The sequence below is a fragment of the Salvelinus sp. IW2-2015 genome, unplaced genomic scaffold (genome assembly GCF_002910315.2).
Source record: "Salvelinus sp. IW2-2015 unplaced genomic scaffold, ASM291031v2 Un_scaffold1739, whole genome shotgun sequence".
NCBI lineage: Eukaryota > Metazoa > Chordata > Actinopteri > Salmoniformes > Salmonidae > Salvelinus > Salvelinus sp. IW2-2015.
Window position 1 is genome coordinate 240,715 of NW_019943123.1, and position 10,347 is coordinate 251,061.

At 43.8% G+C, this 10,347-nt stretch overlaps 2 long non-coding RNA genes and 1 pseudogene across 2 annotated transcripts in view; 2 read left to right on the forward strand and 1 right to left on the reverse strand.

The window, feature by feature from the left end:
• Positions 1–3,054, forward strand: part of LOC139024645 (uncharacterized) — a 6,103-nt gene extending 3,049 nt beyond the window's left edge. Inside the window, exon 4 of the long non-coding RNA XR_011475981.1 lies at positions 2,960–3,054. This is a non-coding gene — a long non-coding RNA (uncharacterized lncRNA). The remainder of the gene's footprint in view (positions 1–2,959) is intronic.
• LOC112071841 (xanthine dehydrogenase/oxidase-like) overlaps positions 1–10,347 on the reverse strand; it is an 83,678-nt pseudogene that overhangs the window by 11,079 nt on the left and 62,252 nt on the right.
• LOC139024644 (uncharacterized) lies at positions 1,892–2,860 on the forward strand. Its single transcript, XR_011475980.1, has 3 exons — positions 1,892–2,086; positions 2,304–2,447; positions 2,779–2,860. It is a non-coding gene; the product is annotated as an uncharacterized lncRNA (long non-coding RNA).

Here is a 10,347-nt window from a genome sequence, read left to right on the forward strand (position 1 = left end):
ATTGACTTACCATACCATAGTGCATTGATAGGTTTACAACAGGGGCACAGTGCATTGTGGTCTGACACTGGTTTTGTTGGTTTGCTCTTTAACTTCCTGTCTGTTAATTCATAACTGTATATTAACGACAGCATCAATACAGGCTTAACGTGTCACAATTGTGTTTGAGTTTGTGATTTTTCTCAATCATAACATTTGAATCAGCCTTTCTAAGACAAGCACTTTGAAGAGTTCCTAAAAGAAAGATAAATAAAAAAGTACAGAAATAATGTATTTTGATCTGATTGAGTTTTGAGGAGAAGTGGACTAGAGCTCAGTATGTACACAAGATATGCAGAACGTGTACATCTACACACACACTGTACAGACCTACAATACTACTACAATACATTGCATGCTGGCTAGTTCATCTACAGTTTTTCGTTTAATACAAATAATGAACACGTGACCTAGTTTCCTTCCGTATATACAGGAGGTAGCTAGCATGCTAGACGCTTACTATGGCTGGAATCTTCATGTAAGCAAGTTTTACTATTTCATCTCTCTCTCTCCTCTCTCTTTCTCTTCTCTCTCTCTCTCTCTCTCTCTCTCTCTCTGTCTCTCGTCTCCTCTGTCTCCTCTGTCTCTCTGTCTCTCTGTCTCTCTGTCTCTCTGTCTCTCTGTGTCTCTGTCTCTCTGTGTCTCTGTCTCTCTCTGTGTCTCTCTCTCTCTCTCGTCTCGGTCTCTCTCTCTCTCTCTCTATGTGTCTCTCTCTCTCTCTCTTTGTTCCTCTCGCTCTCTCTCTGTGTCTCTCTCTCCCTCTGTGTCTCTCTCTCTCTCTCTGTGCTCTCTCTCTCTCTGTGTCTCTCTTCTCTCTCTCTGTGTCTCTCTCTCTCTCTCTGTGTCTTCTCTTCTCTTCTTGTCTTTCTCTCTCTCTCTGTGTCTTCTCTCTCCTCTCTCTGTCTTCTCTCTGTCTCTCTGTCTCTGGCTCGCTTTGCCGTCTCTGTCTGTGTCTTCTCTCTCTCTCTTGTCTTCTCTCTCTCTCTCTGTCTTCTCGTCTCTCTCTCTGTCATCTGTCTCTGGCTCGCTTTCCGTCTCTGTCTCTCTCTCTGTCTCTGTCTCTGGCTCGCTTTCGTCTCTCTCTCTGTCTCTCCTCTCTGTCTCTGTCGTCGTGTCGTCTCGTCTCTCTCTTCTCTGTCTCTGTTTTGTCTGTCGTCTGTCTCTCTGTCTGTCTCCTGTCTCTAGGTGGGCTTTATGAAGTCAGGTAAAGTGGTGGCTCTGGAAGTAAGCCTACTACAGCAACGCAGGAAAACTCCATGGACCTCTCTCTCTCAGTGAGTAACACACACACACACACACACACACACACACACACACACACAATTCGTTCAACAGATCAAGAAAAATCCAGATGAATCCAGCTTATGTTAACTAAGCTCTGTTTTAACTCTCAAACCTCAGTTATACATTCTTAGTATTTCTCTGTTGTCTGTCTGTCTCTGTCTGTCTCTGTGTCTGTCTCTGTCTGTCTCTGTCTGTCTGTCTGTCTCTGTCTGTCTCTGTCTCTGTCTGTCTGTCTGTCTCTGTCGTCTCTGTCTGTCTCGTCTCTGTCTGTCTCTGCTGTCTGTCTGCTGTCTGTCTGCTCTGTCTGTCTGATCGTTTCTGTCTGTCTGTCTGTCTGTCTGTCTGTCTGTCTGTCTGTCTGTCTTGTCTGTCTGTCTGTCTGTCTGTCTGTCTGTCTGTCTGTACTCTGTCGTCTCTGTCTGTCTCTGTCTGTCTCTGTCTGTCTCTGTGTCTGTCTTCTGTCTGTCTGTCTGTCTGTGTCGTGTCTGTCTGTCTGTCTGTCTGTCATGTCTGTCTGTCTGTCTGTTCTGTCTGTGCTGTCTGTCTGTCTGTCTGTTCTGTGTTCTAGATCATGGAGCCGTGCGTTGTTCCACATGGAGAACTCTTACAGCATCGCTAACATTAGACGGGCGTGGCTACGTGTGTAAGACACAACCTCCCGTCCAACACGGCCTTCCGAGGGTTTGGCGGGCCGCAGGGAATGCTGATCGCTGAGAGTTGGATGAGTGACGTAGCTCTGAGCCTCGGGCTGCCCGCTGAACAGGTACACACACACGTCTTGTCTCGTCTGTGTTTACAAACAGGAATTTCACTGTCAATCAGAAGTAATATATGTGAGACTTGTCTCAAGTTAGTTATTGTTTTGTGTGGTGTGTGTGTGTGTGTGTGGGTGTTGTGTGTGTGTGTTGTGTTGTGTGTGGTGTGTGTGTGTGTGTGTGTGTTGTGTGTGTGGTGTGTGTGTGTGTGTGGTGTGTGTGTAGGGACGTCGTCTGAACATGTACATCCACGGAGAGAGGACTCCCTACAGCCAGATCCTGGATCACATCACCCTGGACCGCTGCTGGACCAATGTCTGGAGTATCATCCTTTAACCAACGCAGAGCTGGAGTAGAGACGTACAACAGGTACACCACACACACACAGCGCGTCCCACACACGCGTCCAACACACGGTTCAAACACACCAGTCTCAACACACCACACACGGTCTCACACACACACACGTCAACACACACGGTCTCACACACACACACTCCCACACACACACGGTCCAACACACACACGGTCCAACACACCACACGGTCAACAACACACGGTCCCACACACCAATCTCCTGAGGATGAGTGATGATTATGACCGGGTCCTCTTCTTCCTATTCAGTTGGTTTCCATTTATTTAAAAAGGTTCAGTCTGTTAGGCACCATTGCCTGCGTCATGACGTTCTGTGTGTGTTTAGGGACCACCGTTGGACAAAGCGAGGGCTGTCTGTCGTCCCCACCAAGTTTGGCATCAGCTTCACCGCTCTCTTCTTAACCAGGTCAGTGTGTGTGTGTGCCTTGTGTATGTGTGTGTGTGAATTATATTGGCTGAGTTGTTTCGCTGTGATCAACATATTTTTATTTGTGTGTACTTTTCAGCCGGTGCATTGGCTCCATATTTACACAGACGGCTCCGTGCTGTTGACTCACGGAGGGACTGAGATGGACAGGGTCTACACACCCAAGATGGTGCAGGTAGGACACTAACACCAAGATGGTGCAGGTAGGACACTAACACCAAGATGTGTGCAGGTAGAGACACTAACACCAAATGGTCAGGTAGGACACTAACACCAAGATGGTGCAGGTAGGACACTAACACCAAGATGGTGGCAGGTAGGACACTAACCACACCAGATGTTGCAGTAGGACACTAACACACCAAGATGGTGCAGGTAGGACACTAACACACCAGATGTGCAGGTAGGACACTAACACCCAAGACGGTGAAGTGGGACCAACGAACACCAAAGGTGCAGGTAGGACACTAACACACCAAGATGGTTGCAGGTAGGACACTAACACACCAAGACGAGGTGCAGGAGGACACTAACACACCAAGATGGTGCAGGTAGGACACCTAACACAACCAAGATGGTTGAGGTAGACACTAAACACCAAGATGGTGCAGGTCCAGGACACTAACACTACCAAGATGGTGCAGGTAGGACACTAACACACATCTCTCTCTGTGTGTGATCCCTGTGGTAGTCAATCCCTGTGGTAGCCTATCCCTGTGGTAGCCAATCCCTGTGGTAGTCAATCCCTGTGGTAGCCTATCCCTGTGGTAGTCAATCCCTGTGGTAGCCTATCCCTGTGGTAGTCAATCCCTGTGGTAGTCAATCCCTGTGGTAGTCAATCCCTGTGGTAGACTATTCATGAGGAAGTCTACCGTTCAATTGGCTTTATAGTCCTGAAACATGACAGGTTTAGTCTTCTCAAGCTCTGAATATCAGCTACCATAGGCAACACATCCTAAAGTAAATTGAAATTTGCATAGAAAATKTATAAATAAAATAATTCAAAATACTAAAGAGCCACAATGGATCATTAGCTTTTAAAATGTTTTAGCTGTGGATCGTTTCAAATCACAATCAAGCAAAACTATGAAGAAATAACACATACGGAATCATGTAGTAACCAAAAAAGCTTTAAACAAAGTTTTGAGATTTGAGATTCTTCAAAGTAGCCACCCTTTGCCTTGATGACAGCTTTGCACACTCTTGGCATTCTCTCCGCACATCCCATCTACTTTACCTCAGATTCATGTTCGTATTTATTCACTTAGCAGGTTCTTCATTTTATTGAGAGGAAACAGCAATGTATCGTAGAATAAATATCATACTAGCTGAGAATAACAGCCTATCTATCTGACTAGAGTATATTCCAGATCCAGCTGTCATAACGTACCTTGTCAACCTGTTGTATAGCTATGTGCTAGGTTTACCTCTTCACTTGTTCGTCACAAAATAGTTTAAACACAAATTTCTTTGAGTTTTGAAAGTTATTAGTAGATGCTGTGCCTCACCCAAATCCAGGAAAATATTCATAATATGATTACTGTATTGTCCTATGTCTTTATAAAAAAATATATATATTATTGTTCGTTGCTACTATCAATTAATATTCTGATTTTTTTTGTCAAGTTCATATAACTGTGTCCGTAGTACTTCTCGACTGTACTTATAGATTGCGTTGTTTTCTATGGTTTGTGTGTGTGTGTGTGTGTATGCATGTGTGTGTTTGAATGTGTGTGTGTGTGTGTGTGTATGCATGTGTGTGTGTGAATGTGTGTGTGTGCAGGCATGTCCTACCTTGTAATGTCCATAGAAGGGGTGTCGTCCTCCCGTCACCAGCATGTCTTCATCTCTATCCAACATACATCTCACTGGCCTCTTCAACCTGACACAACACACACACACAAAGAGAGTTTCAGTTATGAAGAGTGTGTGTGTTTTGTGTGTGTGTGTGTGTGTGTGTGGGTGTGTGTGTGTGTGTGTGTGTGTGTGTGTGTGGTGTGTGTGTGTGGTGTGTGTGTTTGTTTTGTGTGTGTGTTTGTGTGCATAAACAACAACCTCTCAGTCTCACTGCGAAATTAAATTTTTTTCCCACATTTTCCTCCAAACATCACATTTTGAAAGTTTGTTGACATAAGGCAGTGACTATCAGTGGGATTTAACACATTCTAACAGCAGTGACTATCAGTGGGGTTTAACATTCTACAGCAGTGACTATCAGTGGGATTTAACATTCTACAGCAGTGACTATCAGTGGGATTTAACTTCTACAGCAGTGACTATCTAGTGGGATTTAACATTCTACACAACAGTGGACTATCAGTGGGATTTAACATTCTACAACAGTGAATATCAGTGGGATTTACATTCTACAGCAGTGACTATTCAGTGGGATTTTAACATTCTACTATCATGACTATCAGTGGGATTTTAACATTCTACAGCAGTGACTATCAGTGGGCATTTAAGCATTCTACAGCACGTGACTATCAGTGGAATTTAACATTCTACACGCAGTGACTATCAGTTGGGATTTAACATTCTAGGGCAGCAGTGACTATCAGTTGGGAGGCTTAACATTAATAAGAGCAGCAGTGACTACTCAGTCGGATTTAACATTCTACATGCAGTCGAGACTATCAGTGGGGATATTTAACCCAGTCTTAGCAGCAGTGACTAATCAGTGGTGATTTAACATTCTACAGGCGACGGTGACTATCAGTGGGATTTAACCATCACAGCAGTGGACTATCAAGTGGATTTAACATTCTACAGCAAGTGACTATCAGTGGGATTTAACATTCTACAGGCACAAGTGGATTTAACCATCTACAGCAAGTTTGACTTATCATGTGATTTAACACTTCAACTACAAGGGCAGTGACTATCAGCTGGGTATTAAACATTCTACAGCAGTGACTATCAGTGGGATTTAACATTCTACAGCAAGTGACTATCAGTGGGATTTAACATTCTACAACAGGACTATCAGTGGATTTAAGATTCTACAGCAGTGGAATATCAGTTGGGATTTTACATTCTACAGCAGTTGACTATTCAGTGGGACTTTAACTTCTACAGGCAGTGACATCAGTTGCTGATTTAACATTCTACAAGCAGTGACTATCAGTGGATTTACATCTACAACAGCCGTAAATGTGTTTGTTCTTCTCACGAATTCAACTACAACTCCAGCACCTGAAAACCGTACCTGATGTGCATGCGTTCTTCAGCTTTGTATTTAACATGCTGCCCTTGGACCCGGGAGTCCGCGGATTACGCTCATCACCATCCCCGTCCACAACGTCTCAAAATCCTTATGCAAATCTCAAAGCCTACTTCACTTTACTAGCCGCTCGCCTCACTCGCCTGTCCTGTGTAATCGCCTATGGTCTGACAGATTCACGATAGAACTGGCAGTTGTCTTCTCGCCAACCTCATCTCCTCCACTTTCTTGGGAGGACTGAGTTTTGAAACAGTCAGTGGAATTAGAGTTGATAGCGTAAGGAGTACATGGAGAAAATACGCGAGCGCGCTAAGTTATGATTGAATAGTAGTGCTTGATACTCATTTGCTAGAGTGGTGGACGGGGATACAGTGTACTTCAGCCGCTAATATCCAGCGACCTATTCATCGGGTCCAAGGGCAGAGCCATGCTTAATTTACAAATAGTCCAAAGAACGGCCATCTGACTATCATCCGAATATACTCAGGTGGGTCGCGTCTCGCACTTGAGAGACGCTGAACGGCCCACGGGTGTATAATTCCCACCTGGAGACTGGCTGCTACAGGACCTTATTGATGACACATCGTCCTATGGATATACTGTACCCCGGCGGTTTCTGCATTACCGCGTTACTGTTCCTCCACTTGGAAGTCACTGTTCATGTTATACGCTATCTGTTGTAGATGACTCCCAGTGTTGGATAACGTCATTCTGCGATGAGTTTCCCACTGCTGTCACTGGTCTGTAATCCACTGATAGTCCTGCGTAGAATGTTTATAATCACAGATAGTATGCGTAGAGTTATCCACATATAAGCATGTGTCAATGAAGGACTAAAACCTGATAGCTCCTTGCTGTCAGATTAGTAAATAATCCAGCGATAGTCCTGCGTGGGATGGTATAAACTACACGAGTTATTCATATGCAGAGTTAGGAAAATATGCTTATACTACCCATGTAATAGCACCGGTGTAGATGAGTCAAAGTCTCCAGAGATTATGTACTACATGCTGTAATGTTAATCCACTGGAATAGCTCAAGACTAGTAATGGCTTTTAGTGCAAGTAATTTACCAACTTGTGATGCAGCACTCGGATATGTACGCAAATATCAACCCACTGTCTGTCATACGTGGGCGCTAGAATTTAAATCCCGTAGTCACTTTTGACTGAACTTGTGCGTTAGAAGTATACAATCTCTAATTATAGCACTTGCGCAGAGTAGAAGTAAACTACTTGGTATGTTACGGGAGTTTAATAAGCATTGAAAGAGATGGTCAAATTCCTCTAGGATTATTCACGCAATTGGTTAAGGCGTTCGAGACTTTTACAAGTTACCATTACGCCTCTTTTCCCGATGTATGTAGTGGTATCCACTAGGAGCGAGGAGGTATTAAGCCCTGAGTGTAGAATGACATTAATAGAATTTCCAACTATGTATTTATGACGGGTTCTAGAATCTGTACGGGCTGCCTTAATTCCATGTTCACTGGGCGAGATTTAATCACAATTTTCCACAGGATAGTCCTGCAGTCTTCTGATTGTTTAGAAATGGTATTACATTTATTAAACCCAACACTGACATATCGTCACTAGGCTGTGTGAATAGGATTGTTGAAATTACCCTGACACCGTATAGTCTGCCATCATTAATCAAGAAAACTCCCTTCAAAACTGCTGATGTTTGGGGGATAATCAGTGATACCGAAAAAGACTCACACATGTGCATCTACACATTTTTCTCCAGTGGTGACGAGAAGGTTGTTTGGTTCTTTGCACAAACACACACACACAGGTACACACAACACCACACGACACACACGATACATCCACCACCCTCTATCAGGCATTGCCTACACACTAGCGAAAACCCACACACACCCACCAGTACGTCAATCCACCACACCCCACGTTCCTTTGTGAGACTTAATGAAAACTCTCTTTGGGTGTGCATGATGTAGATAAATGGCTCAGGTAATGAAGATGGGCCTAAGTGAGTGGATGATTATGCTTTGATAGAAGATTGAAGAACATGCTGTGACTGGAGAGAGACGACACCCTTCAATGGACATTACAACGTTTGTGCGGTAGTCGCAAAATCTTCAATCGCTTCGTCACACACGAGCGGCACAACTCACGCACGACACACATCCGCATACACAACACAACACACTAAGGTTTCAGAAACAACGGACACTCAGGCATGGTACGCACTCAACCACCTCCCTCACCCCCACCACCTCCCACACACCCCCTACGCACCCACCCCACTTGACAGCCAATCTATAAGTACAGCTCCGAAAGTAACTACGGACTCGTATTAATTATGACCCTTGAACCTACAAACTTTCACCGATATATTCATTTCTTGTTATAGCTCAGCTCATGCGAAACTAACACCAACTTATACTCACACTATCTTGTGCTGGTTATAAAAGAATAGGACACATACACGCCTACATCATTTAATGCGACATATATATTCTGGATTTGGGTAGGGTCAACAGCCATCTAGACAGACTCAGCATCCACAAGACCAGTCACAAGAGACAGATATGTACGATATAGACAAAATAGATTGTAGAGACGCAAAACAAGTGAACAGTATGAGTGATATAGTGGACGTGTCTTAACCATATATACTGGTGCAGCGGTATGAAGCTAGCCACAAGAATATAAAAATGTTTGTTGTTGAACAGCTGGGAAATTTTGTTGGTACCAAAGGTCAAATTTCTACGGTGGTTTTTAGGTTAAAGGTTAAACATAAAAACGTAATAGGGTTAGTCTAGGGTCTAAAAGGAGCCTAGGGTTAGAGACTAGGGTTTAAGCGGGTTCGGCTTTTTGGGTTTAAGGTAAGGGTTAGGGGTTAAGGAAAATAGGATTTTTGAATGGGATTGAAATGTATGTCTCACAAGGTGCTGCAAGCCTGTGTGTGTGTGTGTGGTGTGTGTGTGTGTGTGTGTGGTGTGTGTGTGTGTGTGTGTGTGTGTGTGTGTGTGTGTGTGTGTGTGTATGGTGTGTGTGGTGTGTGTTGTGTGTGTGTACCTGGGTTTTTTGGTAAGCAGACTGAGTAGAGACAAACAGCTCCATTCTCTCCATCCTCTCCTTTAGGTACAGCTACAGTAATCGTTGGCTCCAGGTAGCAGTGTTCCTGGCCCTCACCATATGCATCTCACCTGGTAATAACGACACATGATCACATTACCCACACACCACAACACACCTCATCCTCACCTACTACTCACACCAACACACAGCACCCTACAATAACAACACAACCACACACTCCACCCTCACGCCCCAAAAGCAAAACACACTACAAAACCCACCACACATCACTACACAAACTCACATACACACACTCACATAGACATCCCCCACATTGGACCATTCGTTCCACACAGAGCACACGGAACACAGACTCAAACACAACACCACCCTACTCCACCAACAACATCACACCTCAGAATGTGGTAGCCTGTGTGGGAACCCTGGGTCGCAGGTCTCTCTCTGGATGGGTTCTAACAGCTGGAAGAAGGACTGGTGTGTAAATGGCATCCTGGTATGGTGATGATTTACAGGCTGTAGTTCTTGGTAGGTGATCCTCATCGGCCTTTGGCTGTCTCTTGAGCATGAAGCCTGAGTGTCTGCTATCTTACCGCTCCTATGATGTGCCCAAACGACAGGCCAACACTAGAGATACACCCACACCCAGCACACCCAGCCCAACCAACTCGAAAACAATAATCCAGGTGATACCTTCATGAAGCTGGTTGAGAGCACGTGCAAGCTGTCATCAAAGGCAAAGGGTGGCTACTTTGAATGAATCTCAAATTTAAAATATATTAGATATTTTTTAACGCTCACTTTTTTGGTTACTACTGATTCCATATGTGTTATTTCATGTTTGATGTCTTCACTATTTATTCTACAATGTAAAAACAGTAAACATAAAGAAAACCCTTGAATGCTTAAGTGTGTCCCCAATTGTTGAGCTTGGTACCCGTAATATACAAATGCTTTGATAAAAGTGTCTGTTTAATTATATTTTATTACACTTTTACAAACAACACATATTAAAAATAATACAGTTCAACCAATTTTCAACTCATATTCCATTATTCTTCACCAGCCATCAATATCAGTATCTATTTAAAAAAAGGTGTGTTTTATGATCCTGTGGTTAAAAAAAGATAGAAGAGGTCTGAAAAAAAGCGCTTTTCCTGTGACATCCAGGGTAAGGAT